Raw genomic sequence first — 23,273 nt, forward strand, 5'->3', positions numbered from 1 at the left:
AAATGTGTGTGTTTTTTGCCAATTTTAACCGCACACTTGTTGTTTGTGTACATGGATTTTATAATGTCGTATGTTTTACCCCCAACACCACTTTCCATCAGTTTGTATAGCAGACTCTCATGCCAGATTGAGTCGAAGGCTTTTTTGAAATCAACAAAGCATGAGAAGACTTTGCCTTTGTTTTGGTTTGTTTGGTTGTCAATTAGGGTGTGCAGGGTGAATACATGGTCTGTTGTGCGGTAATTTGGTAAAAAGCCAATTTGACATTTGCTCAGTACATTGTTTTCATTGAGGAAATGTACGAGTCTGCTGTTAATAATAATGCAGAGGATTTTCCCAAGGTTACTGTTGACACACATTCCACGGTAGTTATTGGGGTCAAATTTGTCTCCACTTTTGTGGATTGGGGTGATCAGTCCTTGGTTCCAAATATTGGGGAAGATGCCAGAGCTAAGTATGATGTTAAAGAGTTTTAGTATAGCCAATTGGAATTTGTTGTCTGTATATTTGATCATTTCATTGAGGATACCATCAACACCACAGGCCTTTTTGGGTTGGAGGGTTTTTATTTTGTCCTGTAACTCATTCAATGTAATTGGATAATCCAGTGGGTTCTGGTAGTCTTTAATAGATGATTCTAAGATCTGTATTTGATCATGTATATGTTTTTGCTCTTTATTCTTTGTTATAGAGCCAAAAAGATTGGAGAAGTGGTTTACCCATACATCTCCATTTTGGATAGATAATTCTTCTTGTTGTTGTTTGTTTAGTGTTTTCCAATTTTCCCAGAAGTGGTTAGAGTCTATGGATTCTTCAATTGCATTGAGCTGATTTCTGACATGCTGTTCCTTCTTTTTCCGTAGTGTATTTCTGTATTGTTTTAGTGATTCACCATAGTGAAGGCGTAGACTCAGGTTTTCCAGGTCTCTATGTTTTTGGTTGGACAGGTTTCTCAATTTCTTTCTTAGATTTTTGCATTCTTCATCAAACCATTTGTCATTATTGTTAATTTTCTTCGGTTTTCTATTTGAGATTTTTAGATTTGATAGGGAAGCTGAGAGGTCAAATATACTGTTAAGATTTTCTACTGCCAAGTTTACACCTTCACTATTACAGCGGAACGTTTTACCCAGGAAATTGTCTAAAAGGGATTGAATTTGTTGTTGCCTAATTGTTTTTTGGTAGGTTTCCAAACTGCATTCCTTCCATCTATAGCATTTCTTAATGTTACTCAGTTCCTTTGGCTTTGATGCCTCATGATTGATTATTGCTCTGTTTAAGTAGACTGTGATTTTGCTGTGGTCTGATAGGGGTGTCAGTGGGCTGACTGTGAACGCTCTGAGAGACTCTGGGTTGAGGTCGGTGATAAAGTAGTCTACAGTACTACTGCCAAGAGATGAGCTATAGGTGTACCTACCATAGGAGTCCCCTCGAAGCCTACCGTTGACTATGTACATACCCAGCGTGCGACAGAGCTGCAGGAGTTGTGACCCGTTTTTGTTGGTTATGTTGTCATAGTTGTGCCTAGGGGGGCATATGTGGGAGGGAATGCTGTCACCTCCAGGCAGGTGTTTGTCCCCCTGTGTGCTTAGGGTGTCAGGTTCTTGTCCGGTTCTGGCATTTAGGTCGCCACAGACTAGTACATGTCCCTGGGCCTGGAAATGATTGATTTCCCCCTCCAGGATGGAGAAGCTGTCTTCATTAAAATATGGGGATTCTAGTGGGGGGATATGGGTAGCACACAGGAGGACATTTTTCTCTGTTAGGATAATTTCCTTTTGAATTTCTAGCCAAATGTAAAATGTTCCTGTTTTGATTAATTTAATGGAGTGAGTTAGGTCTGCTCTATACCAAATTAGCATACCCCCTGAGTCCCTTCCCTGTTTCACACCTGGTAGTTTGGTGGATGGGACTACCAGCTCTCTGTAACCTAGAGGGCAACCAGTGGGTCCGTCTCCTCTATACCAGGTTTCTTGCAGGATGACAATGTCTGTATTACCGATTTCTTTGGTGAAGTCCGGGTTTCTGCTCTTTAGGCCAAAGGCAGATGACCTCAGGCCTTGGATATTCCAGGATAATATAGTGAAGGCTTTTTGTTCCATAGAGTGTCCAATGTTGTTGGTCGTGGTTTGGCCTCAGGCCAGTAAGTGTGAGCAGAGCCTGCTGAGCATCTGGTACATGCCATTGGCTTCGGCGAGTGTGAGAGTGGGGGTTGGGACTGTTTTCCCGCTCACTACCTGGGCGTATGTGTGGCTTCCATGTTGAGGCCCTCTTTGCGGGGGTGGGGTGCATGGGGTGGGCAGGAGTGGCATAGGTCTGATCTGAGGGGGCCTAAATGGGGTGTGGGCATGGTTGACGTGGGGGGGTGTTGATTGGTTGGGGTGGGGGTGTGGATGTGTCTGGGTGTACTGTGGTCTGGATGTAATTCCTCTTGGCGTGGGTCCTCTATGTGTAGGTCCAGGGGGGGGTCCTGCAGATCTGGGAGGGTGTCTCGCTGGTCTGGATGGGGTGTCTATTGATCTGTTGCTCCTGTGTGAAGTGTTGGGGATACGTTTGAGAGCGATGTCCTTTAGAGTTCGGGCAAAGGTGGGCACTGCTGCCTTGTAGAGGTGGACCTGGTCATAGAGGCTGTTCAAGTCCAGGGTGGAGTGGTGGGCCAGGAAAACGTTTGGTTTTGAGGCACAGTCACGGGAAATACTTGCATTTACCCGCTGTATTGTGGCAGGGTGGAAGTCTTTTCGTGGTAGCAGGGTGGAGATAACCACTTGTGCGTTGGGGAAAGTAGAAGAAGCCTTTTCAATCACTCCCTTCAGTGCTGTGGCCACTCTTTCCTGCTGTGCTCTCAGGTCGTTTGTGCCTGTGTGTATTATTATGTGGCTGGGTGAGCCTAGTTTGGCCTCAGACAGAAGGTCTAGGGCGCACTGGGTGTTTGGACACCAGAGTTTAGACACACTGTGTTTGGGAAAAAGTTTTTTTTCTTCTATATATTTCCCATTTGAGTCCATAAGTAGTACAATCTGTGTCTTGTGTTTGTCCTCAGTGGGTGTGGGGGGGTTGTCAAAAGGGCTATCAGGGTGGCTGACAGGGGGGGTGCTCAGAGGGGGTGAGAGCCTCTGGGCTTGGGGTTCTTCATTTGTCTGTTCTGCTGTGATGTCGACTCTATGGTCAGGGTCTGGTGTGGACTGTTCTGCTGTGGTGTCGACTCTATGGTCAGGGTCTGGTGTGGACTGTTTTGCTGTGGTGTCGAGACTTTTGTTGGGTGCTGAGGTGGGCTGTTCTGCTGGCTTCTCTGTGGGGGTGGCCACCTCTCTAGTGGGTTGTTCTCTGTCACACGCCGTCCCCCTCAACTTCTCCTCCATCCCCCTCAACCTCTCCTCCACCAGCAGTCTGATACTCTCCTCTAGTGCTCTGTTCTGCTCCTCTTTCTCCTGTTGTATTTGTCTCACCACTGTCCAAAGTGCAGATATGTCTCTGTCCACCTCCAGCTCTCCGGGTCTGGTTAAGGGGCTGTTGTTGTGCTGGACTGTTGTCTGGGTCTGTGCTGACTGAAGTGTAATCACCTGCTGTTCCAGCTCCACCTGCCTTACCTCCAGCTGGGTGAATTTGTCCTTCATTTCAATGAGGGAGTGGTAATCTGTGCTGGGAGGTTGACTCTCCACTGGGGGTTGCTCATCTGTGGGGTTACATAATGAAGAGGTCTGGTCTGACCCGCTCGGTGTGGGGGTATCATTATCAAGGCAGAGCTTCTCCTGCTGGGCTAATTCTTTGATTAGGTGAAAGTCCAGCTGAAACTGTTTGTGGTTATTCTGTACCATTACTGTTCCGGATTTATAGATATTTATATTACTTAACTCAGAGTCCTCGTTATCAAGTATTCTGAGTTTCCACCCCTCGTTAATCCCCCCTCTCGTAACAAAGGGGTAGTGTGCTAATATAGCACTGTGCCATGCCAGGGGATGGTTTGTGTGGAAGATAAGGTTGCTGATGTTCCCATTTTTGTAATAGTCTCTCTCTCTCTCTCTGTCTCTCTCTCTCTCTCTCTCTCTCTCTCTCTCTCTCTCTCTCTCTCTCTCTGTCTCTGTCTTCAGTGCTTTTTGGTTAATTTTATTTCATAAATGTTTTTAATTCATGTGTGTCCTGATGTCCCAGTCATCCCAAGATGACATCCCAGATGTCCCAAATGTGATTCACAGCCTCGTTTCACTGGCAAAAATACAATTTAACCATTTAGTGTTCAGCGAAATAACAACACAATGTCAAATACAGGTAGCCTAATGTAGTCAAATAATGATCATCCAATCACATTAACCGTTACTCTCTAGCGGGAAACCTTCCCTCTTGCGCAGACATTTAGAAACGAAACATGACATTTTAAAAATAAGCCACATAGTTTTTTTTTGAGCGAGAATAAAGACGACCTTAGAGTAGTAATACATGTATAAAAGCAACAGATTACTGCTTCGCATACAAGCCAGCGAATTATATGCTTTACAGCTGGATGAGTCAACAGATGTGGCGGGCCTGGCACAGCTCCTGATATATGTCCGTTACGTTTATTGGGAGTCAATTAAGGAGGACATCCTCTTCTGCAAACCACTGGAAACCAGGACAACGAGAAAGGATATTTTTTAAAGTACTGGACAGTTTTGTGACATCAAATGGTCAAGATGTGTTGGTATCTGTACTGATGGTGCAAAAGCCATGAGTGGAGTGGAGCTGTTCCTCCCGAAGCCACTTTCCATCATTGTATGATTTTTTTGTGTGCATGTAACCGATGTGAAATGGCTAGCTAGTTAGCGGTGGTGCGCGCTAATAGCGTTTCAATCGGTGACATCACTTGCTCTGAGACCTTGAAGAAGTTGTTCCCCTTGCTCTGCAAGGGCCACGGCTTTTGTGGAGCGATGGGTCAATGGTGGCTGTTGTTGATGTGTGCAGAGGGTCCCTGGTTCGGGGCGAGGAGAGGGACAGAAGCAATACTGTTACATGCACATGAACTCAAGCTTACGGACAATGTCAAATGTGATATAGTACGCAGGTACTTTCCTTAAACAGACGACACAAACAACTGGATTAGTTATCCCTTTCATGCCCTGCCTCCTACATGTAAAAGTGTAGCCTAGATTACAGTATTAACTTCAGCCTCTCGTGTCCATACCATTGCTGACATGAGGGAGGCTCCAGAAAATGTAGCCAAACTTTCATTTTACTTTTTAATTACAGAACTATAGGCTAAATACCAGTCACGTTTGACAATTATAATGTAGGATAATTAACATGAACATCTAAAGGCTTGATTCTGTTGACAGACTCAAGGCACAGTTCATTCAGATCAAATGGTCACAAGAGCGGAGAGAAAGGCCTTCTGACCCAACTTCTGTCCCACTGGGAATGTGATGAAAGAAATAAAAGCTGAAATGAATCATTCTCTCTACTATTATTCTGACATTTCACATTCTTAAAATATAGTGGTGATCCTAACTCACCTAAAACAGTGAATATTTACTAGGGTTAAATGTCAGGAATTGTAAAAAAACGTATTTGGCTAAGGTGTATATAAATGTGATAAGATTAGCTTTAATATGGCACATTTGTCTCTCTGTCCCATGGAAGAAGAACGTGTTTTAAAGTGTGGGGAGGGGGGGGGCCCTGCTTGGACCTTGCAGGGCCCTGTGAAACTGTGCTACACCCCTGGGGTAGGTTTATTGCCTTGGTTTCGGTCACAGATTAAGCCCAATCCTGGACTGAAAGGCATTTTCAATGGAGTGTGGAGAATGAAACAGAGCCAGACATCTCTGTCTATGGCTGCCAGTGTCCTGTTGAACACCACTGCTCCTCCTCTCTACTTTCAAGGTGCTGTTCAATCAAAACCGCCTTCCGGATTTTGTGGAGGAGTCAAAACAACCTCCTTCCTCCTATACAAACAAAGTTGACCTGAATTCCACATTTTGTTTTGTTTCATGACTGTAAATATGGTTCTGAGAGCAGGAATTAAAACTTAGACAGCAGAGGAAGAATGCTGTTATTGTGTTTTACTTATCCGGTAAACTCAGATTGCTGGGTTTGATTAAATGTGTTCTGTACTGTTCATAGTTTGAAACAAATGTTTGATTGCTCACTATCCTGGCCCCTCTCATGTCAGTATGATAACTGGTATCAATAAAGGATAAATAAATAAATCCAAGAGTTTTACTACCAGTAATATTACAACTCCTTGTGACAATTGTCTAGAAAGGCCCACAGAACAGACAGGCACAGAGTAAGCTTTTCATTTACTCAATGAAGGTTGGCCTAGTCTAAAAGAAGGGCTCGTCCGGGATTTGAACCCGGGACCTCTCGCACCCTAAGCGAGAATCATACCCCTAGACCAACGAGCCTGTCTGTAAAACGATACTGAGATTTTGAAAATCACTTAAATGCCACGCATGTAATGAAAACTTTGATTCTTCACTGGTACTGCACTGTCTTCTGGTGGTGCTGAGAGGTACTGCTGTCAATTTTGGGGCGTTTGGACAATGGCCACTCAAATCTGTAGATCAGGATTGCACGATAGGGAGACGAGAGCTGGTCGTTAATTTTCAATCAGCTGGGGAATTAACACAAAGGGAAGAGCGCCTGATTAGCATGTGAGAGGAAGCGCCACAAAGTCATCATTATGTCTAAACCCCGCCTATTTCTAAAAATGTTATTCTGCAAATCTGATTTTAACCCTAACCTTAAATGAAGACCATAACATACATTTTTACGTCATAGACAATTTTGACTTTTGGGCTGTAGTAACTAATGACAATCACGAGAGCATGAGTTCTGCCAACTATGCGTATTCTACCCCAACATCCGTAACACTGGAGTTTAAATGGATGATAACGTATGTTATAAAAGAACAGGCATGTGGCTCTTATGATTCTCGCTTAGGGTGCGAGAGGTCCCGGGTTCAAATCCCGGACGAGCCAGTCTTTTAATGTGTCACTGTCACAATGGAAAACGACGTGGAAATTCTGATCAGCAATCATTTGACCAAAGCCTCCCACCACCACCTGAAAAGTTTCTTCCCCTGTGCTGTGGCCCTCACCAACAGGAAATCTGACCCATAGAGACTGAAGGACTATGTACTCTGTACTGCACACCACATCAAGCAATATCTGAACTGCACACAAAATAACTTCACTATACTGCATTGCACTCTGTCCATCTCTCTGTATTTAGATACATTCATACTGATACTGTAAATATGTACATCTCCTGTATATCAACCGTATACCCACTGTATATCAACCGTATACCGACTATAACTCAACTGTATACCCACTATAACTCAACTGTATACCCACTGTGTTTCAACCGTTTACCTACTGTGTATACACCGTACGCTCACTGTATCAAGCGTATACCCACTGTACATTTGTATATCTGCTAATTATATTACAGCTCTATGCTCACTCTACCTAGTTGTATATAATGTATGTTAACTTTGATTAAATTCTGCCTATAATTATTTTTAAATTTAATTTACACGATGTCTGGCTCCTACTCCTACTGGCTCCTACTAGTCTCCTACTAGCAGCACCATATCCCCTGGTAACGTTCAGAGTATGTTGTATCGCACTAGCAGCACCATATCCCCTGGTAACGTTCAGAGTATGTTGTCTCGCACTAGCAGCACCATATCCCCTGGTAACGTTCAGAGTATGTTGTCTCACAATAGCAGCACAATATCCCCAAGTAACACTCTGAGTATGTTATCTCACACTAGCAGCACCATATCCCCTGGTAATGTTCAGAGTATGTTGACGTTGGATGCAGCTTTTGGTAGAGAAATTAACATTCAAATTCTCTGACAACAGCTCTGGTGGACATTCTTGCAGTCAGCATGCCAGTTGCTCACGCTCCCTTAAAACTAGAGACATCTGTAGCATTGGGTTGTGTGACAGAACTGTACATTTTAAGAGTGGCCTTTTATTGTCCCCGGCACAAGGTTCACCTGTGTAATGATCATGCTTTTTAATCAGCTTCTTGATATGCCACACCTGTCAGGTGGTACTTCCCGTGGCTATGATAAGATTAGCTTTAATATGGCACATTTGTCTCTCTGCCCCATGGAAGAAGAACATGTTTTAAAGTGGGGGGGGGGGGGCCCTGCTTGGACCTTGCAGGGCCCCGTGAAACTGTGCTACACCACTGGGGTAGGTTTATTGCCTTGGTTTCGGTCACAGATTAAGCCCAATCCTGGACTGAAAGGCATTTTCAATGGAGTGTGGAGAATGAAACAGAGCCAGACATCTCTGTCTATGGCTGCCAGTGTCCTGTTGAACACCACTGCTCCTCCTCTCTACTTTCAAGGTGCTGTTCAATCAAAACCGCCTTCCGGATTTTGTGGAGGAGTCAAAACAACCTCCTTCCTCCTATTCAAACAAAGTTGACCTGAATTCCACATTTTGTTTTGTTTCATGACTGTAAATATGGTTCTGCGAGCAGGAATTCAAATTTAGACAGCAGAGGAAGAATGCTGTTATTGTGTTTTACTTATCCGGTAACTCAGATTGCTGGGTTTGATTAAATGTGTTCTGTATTGTTCATAGTTTGAAACAAATGTTTGATTGCTCACTATCCTGGCCCCTCTCATGTCAGTATGATAACTGGTATCAATAAAGGATAAATACATAAATCCAAGAGTTTTACCACCAGTAATATTACAACTCCTTGTGACAATTGTCTAGAAAGGCCCACAGAACAGACAGGCACAGAGTAAGCTTTTCATTTACTCAATGGAGGTTGGCCTAGTCTAAAAGAAGGGCTCGTCCGGGATTTGAACCCGGGACCTCTCGCACCCTAAGCGAGAATCATACCCCTAGACCAACGAGCCTGTCTGTAAAACGATACTGAGATTTTGAAAATCACTTAAATGCCACGCATGTACTGAAAACCTTGATTCTTCACTGGTACTGCACTGTCTTCTGGTGGTGCTGAGAGGTACTGCTGTCGATTTTGGGGCGTTTGGACAATGGCCACTCAAATCTGTAGATCAGGATTGCACGATAGGGAGACGAGAGCTGGTCGTTAATTTTCAATCAGCTGGGGAATTAACACAAAGGGAAGAGCGCCTGATTAGCATGTGAGAGGAAGCGCCACAAAGTCATCATTATGTCTAAACCCCGCCTATTTCTAAAAATGTTATTCTGCAAATCTGATTTTAACCCTAACCTTAAATGAAGACCATAACATACATTTTTACGTCATAGACAATTTTGACTTTTGGGCTGTAGTAACTAATGACAATCACGAGAGCATGAGTTCTGCCAACTATGCGTATTCTACCCCAACATCCGTAACACTGGAGTTTAAATGGATGATAACGTATGTTATAAAAGAACAGGCATGTGGCTCTTATGATTCTCGCTTAGGGTGCGAGAGGTCCCGGGTTCAAATCCCGGACGAGCCAGTCTTTTAATGTGTCACTGTCACAATGGAAAACGACGTGGAAATTCTGATCAGCAATCATTTGACCAAAGCCTCCCACCACCACCTGAAAAGTTTCTTCCCCTGTGCTGTGGCCCTCACCAACAGGAAATCTGACCCATAGAGACTGAAGGACTATGTACTCTGTACTGCACACCACATCAAGCAATATCTGAACTGCACACAAAATAACTTCACTATACTGCATTGCACTCTGTCCATCTCTCTGTATTTAGATACATTCATACTGATACTGTAAATATGTACATCTCCTGTATATCAACCGTATACCGACTATAACTCAACTGTATACCCACTGTGTTTCAACCGTATACCTACTATATATTAACCGTATACCCACTATAACTCAACTGTATACCCACTGTGTTTCAACCGTTTACCTACTGTGTATACACCGTACGCTCACTGTATCAAGCGTATACCCACTGTACATTTGTATATCTGCTAATTATATTACAGCTCTATGCTCACTCTACCTAGTTGTATATAATGTATGTTAACTTTGATTAAATTCTGCCTATAATTATTTTTAAATTTAATTTACACGATGTCTGGCTCCTACTCCTACTGGCTCCTACTAGTCTCCTACTAGCAGCACCATATCCCCTGGTAACGTTCAGAGTATGTTGTATCGCACTAGCAGCACCATATCCCCTGGTAACGTTCAGAGTATGTTGTCTCGCACTAGCAGCACCATATCCCCTGGTAACGTTCAGAGTATGTTGTCTCGCACTAGCAGCACCATATCCCCTGGTAACGTTCAGAGTATGTTGTCTCACAATAGCAGCACAATATCCCCAAGTAACACTCTGAGTATGTTATCTCACACTAGCAGCACCATATCCCCTGGTAATGTTCAGAGTATGTTGACGTTGGATGCAGCTTTTGGTAGAGAAATTAACATTCAAATTCTCTGACAACAGCTCTGGTGGACATTCTTGCAGTCAGCATGCCAGTTGCTCACGCTCCCTTAAAACTAGAGACATCTGTAGCATTGGGTTGTGTGACAGAACTGTACATTTTAAGAGTGGCCTTTTATTGTCCCCGGCACAAGGTTCACCTGTGTAATGATCGTGCTTTTTAATCAGCTTCTTGATATGCCACACCTGTCAGGTGGTACTTCCGTGGCTATGATAAGATTAGCTTTAATATGGCACATTTGTCTCTCTGCCCCATGGAAGAAGAACATTTTTTAAAGTGGGGGGGGCTTTTTGGACCTTGCAGGGCCCCGTGAAACTGTGCTACACCCCTGGGGTAGGTTTATTGCCTTGGTTTCGGTCACAGATTAAGCCCAATCCTGGACTGAAAGGCATTTTCAATGGAGTGTGGAGAATGAAACAGAGCCAGACATCTCTGTCTATGGCTGCCAGTGTCCTGTTGAACACCACTGCTCCTCCTCTCTACTTTCAAGGTGCTGTTCAATCAAAACTGCCTTCCGGATTTTGTGGAGGAGTCAAAACAACCTTCTTCCTCCTATTCAAACAAAGTTGACCTGAATTCCACATTTTGTTTTGTTTCATGACTGTAAATATGGTTCTGAGAGCAGGAATTAAAACTTAGACAGCAGAGGAAGAATGCTGTTAATGTGTTTTACTTATCCGGTAACTCAGATTGCTGGGTTTGATTAAATGTGTTCTGTACTGTTCATAGTTTGAAACAAATGTTTGATTGCTCACTATCCTGGTCCCTCTCATGTCAGTATGATAACTGGTATCAATAAAGGATAAATAAATAAATCCAAGAGTTTTACTACCAGTAATATTACAACTCCTTGTGACAATTGTCTAGAAAGGCCCACAGAACAGACAGGCACAGAGTAAGCTTTTCATTTACTCAATGAAGGTTGGCCTAGTCTAAAAGAAGGGCTCGTCCGGGATTTGAACCCGGGACCTCTCGCACCCTAAGCGAGAATCATACCCCTAGACCAACGAGCCTGTCTGTAAAACGATACTGAGATTTTGAAAATCACTTAAATGCCACGCATGTAATGAAAACCTTGATTCTTCACTGGTACTGCACTGTCTTCTGGTGGTGCTGAGAGGTACTGCTGTCGATTTTGGGGCGTTTGGACAATGGCCACTCAAATCTGTAGATCAGGATTGCACGATAGGGAGACGAGAGCTGGTCGTTAATTTTCAATCAGCTGGGGAATTAACACAAAGGGAAGAGCGCCTGATTAGCATGTGAGAGGAAGCGCCACAAAGTCATCATTATGTCTAAACCCCGCCTATTTCTAAAAATGTTATTCTGCAAATCTGATTTTAACCCTAACCTTAAATGAAGACCATAACATACATTTTTACGTCATAGACAATTTTGACTTTTGGGCTGTGGTAACTAATGACAATCACGAGAGCATGAGTTCTGCCAACTATGCGTATTCTACCCCAACATCCGTAACACTGGAGTTTAAATGGATGATAACGTATGTTATAAAAGAACAGGCATGTGGCGCTTATGATTCTCGCTTAGGGTGCGAGAGGTCCCGGGTTCAAATCCCGGACGAGCCAGTCTTTTAATGTGTCACTGTCACAATGGAAAACGACGTGGAAATTCTGATCAGCAATCATTTGACCAAAGCCTCCCACCACCACCTGAAAAGTTTCTTCCCCTGTGCTGTGGCCCTCACCAACAGGAAATCTGACCCATAGAGACTGAAGGACTATGTACTCTGTGCTGCACACCACATCAAGCAATATCTGAACTGCACACAAAATAACTTCACTATACTGCATTGCACTCTGTCCATCTCTCTGTATTTAGATACATTCATACTGATACTGTAAATATGTACATCTCCTGTATATCAACCGTATACCCACTGTATATCAACCGTATACCGACTATAACTCAACTGTATACCCACTATAACTCAACTGTATACCCACTGTGTTTCAACCGTATACCTACTATATATTAACCGTATACCCACTATAACTCAACTGTATACCCACTGTGTTTCAACCGTTTACCTACTGTGTATACACCGTACGCTCACTGTATCAAGCGTATACCCACTGTACATTTGTATATCTGCTAATTATATTACAGCTCTATGCTCACTCTACCTAGTTGTATATAATGTATGTTAACTTTGATTAAATTCTGCCTATAATTCTTTTTAAATTTAATTTACACGATGTCTGGCTCCTACTCCTACTGGCTCCTACTAGTCTCCTACTAGCAGCACCATATCCCCTGGTAACGTTCAGAGTATGTTGTATCGCACTAGCAGCACCATATCCCCTGGTAACGTTCAGAGTATGTTGTCTCGCACTAGCAGCACCATATCCCCTGGTAACGTTCAGAGTATGTTGTCTCGCACTAGCAGCACCATATCCCCTGGTAACGTTCAGAGTATGTTGTCTCACAATAGCAGCACAATATCCCCAAGTAACACTCTGAGTATGTTATCTCACACTAGCAGCACCATATCCCCTGGTAACGTTCAGAGTATGTTGTCTCGCACTAGCAGCACCATATCCCCTGGTAACGTTCAGAGTATGTTGTCTCGCACTAGCAGCACCATATCCCCTGGTAATGTTCAGAGTATGTTGACGTTGGATGCAGCTTTTGGTAGAGAAATTAACATTCAAATTCTCTGACAACAGCTCTGGTGGACATTCTTGCAGTCAGCATGCCAGTTGCTCACGCTCCCTTAAAACTAGAGACATCTGTAGCATTGGGTTGTGTGACAGAACTGTACATTTTAAGAGTGGTCTTTTATTGTCCCCGGCACAAGGTTCACCTGTGTAATGATCATGCTTTTTAATCAGCTTCTTGATATGCCACACCTGTCAGGTGGTACTTCCCGTGGCTATGATAAGATTAGCTTTAATATGGCACATTTGTCTCTCTGCCCCATGGAAGAAGAACATTTTTTAAAGTGGGGGGGGCTTTTTGGACCTTGCAGGGCCCGTGAAACTGTGCTACACCCCTGGGGTAGGTTTATTGCCTTGGTTTCGGTCACAGATTAAGCCCAATCCTGGACTGAAAGGCATTTTCAATGGAGTGTGGAGAATGAAACAGAGCCATACATCTCTGTCTATGGCTGCCAGTGTCCTGTTGAACACCACTGCTCCTCCTCTCTACTTTCAAGGTGCTGTTCAATCAAAACCGCCTTCCGGATTTTGTGGAGGAGTCAAAACAACCTTCTTCCTCCTATTCAAACAAAGTTGACCTGAATTCCACATTTTGTTTTGTTTCATGACTGTAAATATGGTTCTGAGAGCAGGAATTAAAACTTAGACAGCAGAGGAAGAATGCTGTTATTGTGTTTTACTTATCCGGTAACTCAGATTGCTGGGTTTGATTAAATGTGTTCTGTACTGTTCATAGTTTGAAACAAATGTTTGATTGCTCACTATCCTGGTCCCTCTCATGTCAGTATGATAACTGGTATCAATAAAGGATAAATAAATAAATCCAAGAGTTTTACCACCAGTAATATTACAACTCCTTGTGACAATTGTCTAGAAAGGCCCACAGAACAGACAGGCACAGAGTAAGCTTTTCATTTACTCAATGGAGGTTGGCCTAGTCTAAAAGAAGGGCTCGTCCGGGATTTGAACCCGGGACCTCTCGCACCCTAAGCGAGAATCATACCCCTAGACCAACGAGCCTGTCTGTAAAACGATACTGAGATTTTGAAAATCACTTAAATGCCACGCATGTACTGAAAACCTTGATTCTTCACTGGTACTGCACTGTCTTCTGGTGGTGCTGAGAGGTACTGCTGTCGATTTTGGGGCGTTTGGACAATGGCCACTCAAATCTGTAGATCAGGATTGCACGATAGGGAGACGAGAGCTGGTCGTTAATTTTCAATCAGCTGGGGAATTAACACAAAGGGAAGAGCGCCTGATTAGCATGTGAGAGGAAGCGCCACAAAGTCATCATTATGTCTAAACCCCGCCTATTTCTAAAAATGTTATTCTGCAAATCTGATTTTAACCCTAACCTTAAATGAAGACCATAACATACATTTTTACGTCATAGACAATTTAGACTTTTGGGCTGTAGTAACTAATGACAATCACGAGAGCATGAGTTCTGCCAACTATGCGTATTCTACCCCAACATCCGTAACACTGGAGTTTAAATGGATGATAACGTATGTTATAAAAGAACAGGCATGTGGCTCTTATGATTCTCGCTTAGGGTGCGAGAGGTCCCGGGTTCAAATCCCGGACGAGCCAGTCTTTTAATGTGTCACTGTCACAATGGAAAACGACGTGGAAATTCTGATCAGCAATCATTTGACCAAAGCCTCCCACCACCACCTGAAAAGTTTCTTCCCCTGTGCTGTGGCCCTCACCAACAGGAAATCTGACCCATAGAGACTGAAGGACTATGTACTCTGTACTGCACACCACATCAAGCAATATCTGAACTGCACACAAAATAACTTCACTATACTGCATTGCACTCTGTCCATCTCTCTGTATTTAGATACATTCATACTGATACTGTAAATATGTACATCTCCTGTATATCAACCGTATACCGACTATAACTCAACTGTATACCCACTGTGTTTCAACCGTATACCTACTATATATTAACCGTATACCCACTATAACTCAACTGTATACCCACTGTGTTTCAACCGTTTACCTACTGTGTATACACCGTACGCTCACTGTATCAAGCGTATACCCACTGTACATTTGTATATCTGCTAATTATATTACAGCTCTATGCTCACTCTACCTAGTTGTATATAATGTATGTTAACTTTGATTAAATTCTGCCTATAATTATTTTTAAATTTAATTTACACGATGTCTGGCTCCTACTCCTACTGGCTCCTACTAGTCTCCTACTAGCAGCACCATATCCCCTGGTAACGTTCAGAGTATGTTGTATCGCACTAGCAGCACCATATCCCCTGGTAACGTTCAGAGTATGTTGTCTCGCACTAGCAGCACCATATCCCCTGGTAACGTTCAGAGTATGTTGTCTCGCACTAGCAGCACCATATCCCCTGGTAACGTTCAGAGTATGTTGTCTCACAATAGCAGCACAATATCCCCAAGTAACACTCTGAGTATGTTATCTCACACTAGCAGCACCATATCCCCTGGTAATGTTCAGAGTATGTTGACGTTGGATGCAGCTTTTGGTAGAGAAATTAACATTCAAATTCTCTGACAACAGCTCTGGTGGACATTCTTGCAGTCAGCATGCCAGTTGCTCACGCTCCCTTAAAACTAGAGACATCTGTAGCATTGGGTTGTGTGACAGAACTGTACATTTTAAGAGTGGCCTTTTATTGTCCCCGGCACAAGGTTCACCTGTGTAATGATCGTGCTTTTTAATCAGCTTCTTGATATGCCACACCTGTCAGGTGGTACTTCCGTGGCTATGATAAGATTAGCTTTAATATGGCACATTTGTCTCTCTGCCCCATGGAAGAAGAACATTTTTTAAAGTGGGGGGGGCTTTTTGGACCTTGCAGGGCCCCGTGAAACTGTGCTACACCCCTGGGGTAGGTTTATTGCCTTGGTTTCGGTCACAGATTAAGCCCAATCCTGGACTGAAAGGCATTTTCAATGGAGTGTGGAGAATGAAACAGAGCCAGACATCTCTGTCTATGGCTGCCAGTGTCCTGTTGAACACCACTGCTCCTCCTCTCTACTTTCAAGGTGCTGTTCAATCAAAACTGCCTTCCGGATTTTGTGGAGGAGTCAAAACAACCTTCTTCCTCCTATTCAAACAAAGTTGACCTGAATTCCACATTTTGTTTTGTTTCATGACTGTAAATATGGTTCTGAGAGCAGGAATTAAAACTTAGACAGCAGAGGAAGAATGCTGTTAATGTGTTTTACTTATCCGGTAACTCAGATTGCTGGGTTTGATTAAATGTGTTCTGTACTGTTCATAGTTTGAAACAAATGTTTGATTGCTCACTATCCTGGTCCCTCTCATGTCAGTATGATAACTGGTATCAATAAAGGATAAATAAATAAATCCAAGAGTTTTACTACCAGTAATATTACAACTCCTTGTGACAATTGTCTAGAAAGGCCCACAGAACAGACAGGCACAGAGTAAGCTTTTCATTTACTCAATGAAGGTTGGCCTAGTCTAAAAGAAGGGCTCGTCCGGGATTTGAACCCGGGACCTCTCGCACCCTAAGCGAGAATCATACCCCTAGACCAACGAGCCTGTCTGTAAAACGATACTGAGATTTTGAAAATCAGTTAAATGCCACGCATGTAATGAAAACCTTGATTCTTCACTGGTACTGCACTGTCTTCTGGTGGTGCTGAGAGGTACTGCTGTCGATTTTGGGGCGTTTGGACAATGGCCACTCAAATCTGTAGATCAGGATTGCACGATAGGGAGACGAGAGCTGGTCGTTAATTTTCAATCAGCTGGGGAATTAACACAAAGGGAAGAGCGCCTGATTAGCATGTGAGAGGAAGCGCCACAAAGTCATCATTATGTCTAAACCCCGCCTATTTCTAAAAATGTTATTCTGCAAATCTGATTTTAACCCTAACCTTAAATGAAGACCATAACATACATTTTTACGTCATAGACAATTTTGACTTTTGGGCTGTGGTAACTAATGACAATCACGAGAGCATGAGTTCTGCCAACTATGCGTATTCTACCCCAACATCCGTAACACTGGAGTTTAAATGGATGATAACGTATGTTATAAAAGAACAGGCATGTGGCTCTTATGATTCTCGCTTAGGGTGCGAGAGGTCCCGGGTTCAAATCCCGGACGAGCCAGTCTTTTAATGTGTCACTGTCACAATGGAAAACGACGTGGAAATTCTGATCAGCAATCATTTGACCAAAGCCTCCCACCACCACCTGAAAAGTTTCTTCCCCTGTGCTGTGGCCCTCACCAACAGGAAATCTGACCCATAGAGACTGAAGGACTATGTACTCTGTGCTGCACACCACATCAAGCAATATCTGAACTGCACACAAAATAACTTCACTATACTGCATTGCACTCTGTCCATCTCTCTGTATTTAGATACATTCATACTGATACTGTAAATATGTACATCTCCTGTATATCAACCGTATACCCACTGTATATCAACCGTATACCGACTATAACTCAACTGTATACCCACTATAACTCAACTGTATACCCACTGTGTTTCAACCGTATACCTACTATATATTAACCGTATACCCACTATAACTCAACTGTATACCCACTGTGTTTCAACCGTTTACCTACTGTGTATACACCGTACGCTCACTGTATCAAGCGTATACCCACTGTACATTTGTATATCTGCTAATTATATTACAGCTCTATGCTCACTCTACCTAGTTGTATATAATGTATGTTAACTTTGATTAAATTCTGCCTATAATTATTTTTAAATTTAATTTACACGATGTCTGGCTCCTACTCCTACTGGCTCCTACTAGTCTCCTACTAGCAGCACCATATCCCCTGGTAACGTTCAGAGTATGTTGTATCGCACTAGCAGCACCATATCCCCTGGTAACGTTCAGAGTATGTTGTCTCGCACTAGCAGCACCATATCCCCTGGTAACGTTCAGAGTATGTTGTCTCGCACTAGCAGCACCATATCCCCTGGTAACGTTCAGAGTATGTTGTCTCACAATAGCAGCACAATATCCCCAAGTAACACTCTGAGTATGTTATCTCACACTAGCAGCACCATATCCCCTGGTAACGTTCAGAGTATGTTGTCTCGCACTAGCAGCACCATATCCCCTGGTAACGTTCAGAGTATGTTGTCTCGCACTAGCAGCACCATATCCCCTGGTAATGTTCAGAGTATGTTGACGTTGGATGCAGCTTTTGGTAGAGAAATTAACATTCAAATTCTCTGACAACAGCTCTGGTGGACATTCTTGCAGTCAGCATGCCAGTTGCTCACGCTCCCTTAAAACTAGAGACATCTGTAGCATTGGGTTGTGTGACAGAACTGTACATTTTAAGAGTGGTCTTTTATTGTCCCCGGCACAAGGTTCACCTGTGTAATGATCATGCTTTTTAATCAGCTTCTTGATATGCCACACCTGTCAGGTGGTACTTCCCGTGGCTATGATAAGATTAGCTTTAATATGGCACATTTGTCTCTCTGCCCCATGGAAGAAGAACATTTTTTAAAGTGGGGGGGGCTTTTTGGACCTTGCAGGGCCCGTGAAACTGTGCTACACCCCTGGGGTAGGTTTATTGCCTTGGTTTCGGTCACAGATTAAGCCCAATCCTGGACTGAAAGGCATTTTCAATGGAGTGTGGAGAATGAAACAGAGCCATACATCTCTGTCTATGGCTGCCAGTGTCCTGTTGAACACCACTGCTCCTCCTCTCTACTTTCAAGGTGCTGTTCAATCAAAACCGCCTTCCGGATTTTGTGGAGGAGTCAAAACAACCTTCTTCCTCCTATTCAAACAAAGTTGACCTGAATTCCACATTTTGTTTTGTTTCATGACTGTAAATATGGTTCTGAGAGCAGGAATTAAAACTTAGACAGCAGAGGAAGAATGCTGTTATTGTGTTTTACTTATCCGGTAACTCAGATTGCTGGGTTTGATTAAATGTGTTCTGTACTGTTCATAGTTTGAAACAAATGTTTGATTGCTCACTATCCTGGTCCCTCTCATGTCAGTATGATAACTGGTATCAATAAAGGATAAATAAATAAATCCAAGAGTTTTACTACCAGTAATATTACAACTCCTTGTGACAATTGTCTAGAAAGGCCCACAGAACAGACAGGCACAGAGTAAGCTTTTCATTTACTCAATGGAGGTTGGCCTAGTCTAAAAGAAGGGCTCGTCCGGGATTTGAACCCGGGACCTCTCGCACCCTAAGCGAGAATCATACCCCTAGACCAACGAGCCTGTCTGTAAAACGATACTGAGATTTTGAAAATCACTTAAATGCCACGCATGTAATGAAAACTTTGATTCTTCACTGGTACTGCACTGTCTTCTGGTGGTGCTGAGAGGTACTGCTGTCGATTTTGGGGCGTTTGGACAATGGCCACTCAAATCTGTAGATCAGGATTGCACGATAGGGAGACGAGAGCTGGTCGTTAATTTTCAATCAGCTGGGGAATTAACACAAAGGGAAGAGCGCCTGATTAGCATGTGAGAGGAAGCGCCACAAAGTCATCATTATGTCTAAACCCCGCCTATTTCTAAAAATGTTATTCTGCAAATCTGATTTTAACCCTAACCTTAAATGAAGACCATAACATACATTTTTACGTCATAGACAATTTTGACTTTTGGGCTGTGGTAACTAATGACAATCACGAGAGCATGAGTTCTGCCAACTATGCGTATTCTACCCCAACATCCGTAACACTGGAGTTTAAATGGATGATAACATATGTTATAAAAGAACAGGCATGTGGCTCGTATGATTCTCGCTTAGGGTGCGAGAGGTCCCGGGTTCAAATCCCGGACGAGCCCGTCTTTTAATGTGTCAATGGAAAACGATGTAGAAATTCTGATCAGCAATCATTTGACCAAAGCCTCCCACCACCTGAAAAGTTTCTTCCCCTGGACTGTGGCCCTCACCAACAGGAAATGTGGCCCATACAGACTGAAGGACTATGCACTCTATGCTGCACACCACATCAAATATCTTCACTATACTGCATTGCACTCTGTCCATCTCTCTGTATTTAGATATATTCATACTGATACTGTAAATATGTACATCTCCTGTATATCAACCGTATACCCACTGTATATCAACCGTATATCCACTATAACTCAACTGTATACCCACTGTGTTTCATCTGGACAAGAGGAATACCTAAGAATGCTGTTCATTGACTATAACTCAGCATTCAACACCATAGTGTTGGGTGGAAAGTTTTAAGTTCCTCGGCGTACACATCACTGACAAACTGAAATGGTCCACCCACACAGACAATGTGGTGAAGAAGGTGCAACAGCGCCTCTTCAACCTCAGGTAGCTGAAGCAATTTGGCTTGTCATCTAAAACCCTCACAAACTTTTACAGATGTACAATTGAGAGCATCCTGTCGGGCTGTATCACCGCCTGGTATGGCAAGTGCTCCGCCCACAACCGTAAGGCTCTCCAGAGGGTAGTGCGGTCTGCACAACGCATCACTGGTGGGAAAACTACCTGCCCTCCAGGACACCTACACCACCCGATGTCACAGGAAGGCCAAAAAGATAATCAAGGACAACAACCACCCGAGCCACTGCTTGATCACCCCTGCTACCATCCAGAAGGTGAGGTCAGTACAGGTGCGTCAAAGCTGGAACTGAGAGACTGAAAAACAGCTTCTATCTCAAGGCCATCAGACTGCTAAACAGTAATTACTAGCACAGAGAAGCTGCTGCCAACACACAGACTTGAAATCACTGGCCACTTTAATAAATGGAACACTGGTCACGTTAATAAATGGAACACTGGTCACTTTAATAAATGGAACACTGGTCACTTTAATAAATGGAACACTGGTCACTTTAATAAATGGAACACTGGTCACTTTAATAAATGGAACACTGGTCACTTTAATAAATGGAACACAGGTCACTTTAATAAATGGAACACTGGTCACTTTAATAAATGGAACACTGGTCACTTTAATAAATGGAACACTGGTCACTTTAATAAATGGAACACTGGTCACTTTAAGAAATGGAACACTGGTCACGTTAATAAATGGAACACTGGTCACGTTAATAAATGGAACACTGGTCACTTTAATAAATGGAACACTGGTCACTTTAATAAATGGAACACTGGTCACTTTAATAAATGGAACACTGGTCACTTTAATAAATGGAACACAGGTCACTTTAATAAATGGAACACTGGTCACGTTAATAAATGGAACACTGGTCACTTTAATAAATGGAACACTGGTCACTTTAATAAATGGAACACTGGTCACGTTAATAAATGGAACACTGGTCACTTTAATCATGTTTACATATCATTACTCATCTCATATGTATATATTGTATTCTATACTATCTATTGCATCCTAGCCTATGTCGCTCTGTCATTGCTCATCCATGTATTTATATATTCTTATTCCATTCCTTTACTTAGATCTGTGTGTATTATGTAGTTGTTGTGGAATTGTAAGACATTACTTGTTAGATATTGCTGCACATGTCGGAACTAGAAGCACAAGCATTTCGCTACACTCGCAATAACATCTGCTAACATCTGCTATTTGAAGTAACACTCAAGAGTATGTTGTCTCGACACAAACAGCACCATATTACCAAGTAACAAATCAAATCACATTTATTTGTCACATACACATGGTTAGCAGATGTTAATGCGAGTGTAGTGAAATGCTTGTGCTTCTAGTTCCGACAATGCAGTAATAACCAACGAGTAATCTAACCTAACAATTCCAAAACTACTACCTTATACACACAAGTGTAAAGGGATAAAGAATATGTACATAAAGATATATGAATGAGTGATGGTACAGAACGGCATAAGCAAGATGCAGTAGATGGTATCGAGTACAGTATATACATATGAGATGAGTAATGTAGGGTATGTAAACAAAGTGGCATAGTTTAAAGTGGCTAGTGATACATGTATTACATAAAGATGCAGTAGATGATATAGAGTACAGTATATACATATGAGATGAGTAATGTAGGGTATGTAAACATGATATTAAGTAGCATTGTTTAAAGTGGCTAGTGATATATTTTACATCAATTTCCATCAATTCCCATTATTAAAGTGGCTGGAGTTGAGTCAGTGTCAGTGTGTTGGCAGCAGCCACTCAATGTTAGTGGTGGCTGTTTAACAGTCTGATGGCCTTGAGATAGAAACTGTTTTTCAGTATCTCGGTCCCTGCTTTGATGCACCTGTACTGACCTCGCCTTCTGGATGATAGCGGGGTGAACAGGCAGTGGCTCGGGTGGTTGATGTCCTTGATGATCTTTATGGCCTTCCTGTGACATCGGGTGGTGTAAGTGTCCTGGAGGGCTGGTAGTTTGCCCCCGGTGATGCGTTGTGCAGACCTCACTACCCTCTGGGGAGCCTTACGGTTGTGGGCGGAGCAGTTGCCGTACCAGGCGGTGACACAGCCCGACAGGATGCTCTCGATTGTGCATCTGTAAAAGTTTGTGAGTGCTTTTGGTGACAAGCCGAATTTCTTCAGCCTCCTGCGGTTGAAGAGGCGCTGCTGCGCCTTCTTCACAACGCTGTCTGTGTGGGTGGACCAATTCAGTTTGTCCGTGATGTGTACACCGAGGAACTTAAAATGTACTACCCTCTCCACTACTGTCCCATCGATGTGGATAGGGGGGTGCTCCCTCTGTTGTTTCCTAAAGTCCAAAATCATCTCCTTTGTTTTGTTGACGTTGAGTGTGAGGTTATTTTCCTGACACCACACTCCGAGGGCCCTCACCTCCTCCCTGTAGGTCGTCTTGTCGTTGTTGGTAATCAAGCCTACCACTGTAGTGTCGTCCGTAAACTTGATGATTGAGTTGGAGGCGTGCATGGCCACGCAGTCATGGGTGAACATTTAGAGTATTTGTAAATGTGCTTGGTGAATAAAGATGATTCTGATTTGTACAAGCCTAGTCAAATGGATTCAGATTGTTGTGTGGATTGAAGATTTCACCTTTATTTAACCAGGTGGGCTAGTTGAGAACAAGTTATCATTTGCAGCTGCGAAGATACACTGTTTCTTCATTCACTTCAGGTGTAAAAAAAATGTTTAACCAAAGGAACAATCATATAATTGTGTAAATATATATACAGCTGTTCATACTGTATTTGACACCAACACACTTCTCTGCAGTAGATGGCGTGATGA

The 23,273-nt window shown here is 43.0% G+C and overlaps 6 non-coding genes across 6 annotated transcripts; all 6 read right to left on the reverse strand.

Annotated features, from left to right (window-relative positions):
• Window positions 1-6,302: 6,302 nt before the first annotated feature.
• Window positions 6,303-6,374, reverse strand: trnap-agg (transfer RNA proline (anticodon AGG)). Its single transcript has one exon. It is a non-coding gene; the product is annotated as a tRNA-Pro (tRNA).
• Window positions 6,375-8,788: 2,414 nt separating this feature from the next.
• Window positions 8,789-8,860, reverse strand: trnap-agg (transfer RNA proline (anticodon AGG)). Its single transcript has one exon. It is a non-coding gene; the product is annotated as a tRNA-Pro (tRNA).
• A 2,476-nt stretch (window positions 8,861-11,336) lies between these two features.
• On the reverse strand, window positions 11,337-11,408 carry trnap-agg (transfer RNA proline (anticodon AGG)). Its single transcript has one exon. It is a non-coding gene; the product is annotated as a tRNA-Pro (tRNA).
• A 2,616-nt stretch (window positions 11,409-14,024) lies between these two features.
• Window positions 14,025-14,096, reverse strand: trnap-agg (transfer RNA proline (anticodon AGG)). The gene has a single exon. It is a non-coding gene; the product is annotated as a tRNA-Pro (tRNA).
• A 2,476-nt stretch (window positions 14,097-16,572) lies between these two features.
• trnap-agg (transfer RNA proline (anticodon AGG)) lies at window positions 16,573-16,644 on the reverse strand. The gene has a single exon. It is a non-coding gene; the product is annotated as a tRNA-Pro (tRNA).
• Window positions 16,645-19,260: 2,616 nt separating this feature from the next.
• trnap-agg (transfer RNA proline (anticodon AGG)) lies at window positions 19,261-19,332 on the reverse strand. Its single transcript has one exon. It is a non-coding gene; the product is annotated as a tRNA-Pro (tRNA).
• Between the last annotated feature and the right edge of the window lie 3,941 nt (window positions 19,333-23,273).

The sequence above is a fragment of the Oncorhynchus clarkii genome, chromosome 32, assembly GCF_045791955.1.
Source record: "Oncorhynchus clarkii lewisi isolate Uvic-CL-2024 chromosome 32, UVic_Ocla_1.0, whole genome shotgun sequence".
NCBI classification, from domain to species: Eukaryota; Metazoa; Chordata; class Actinopteri; order Salmoniformes; family Salmonidae; genus Oncorhynchus; species Oncorhynchus clarkii.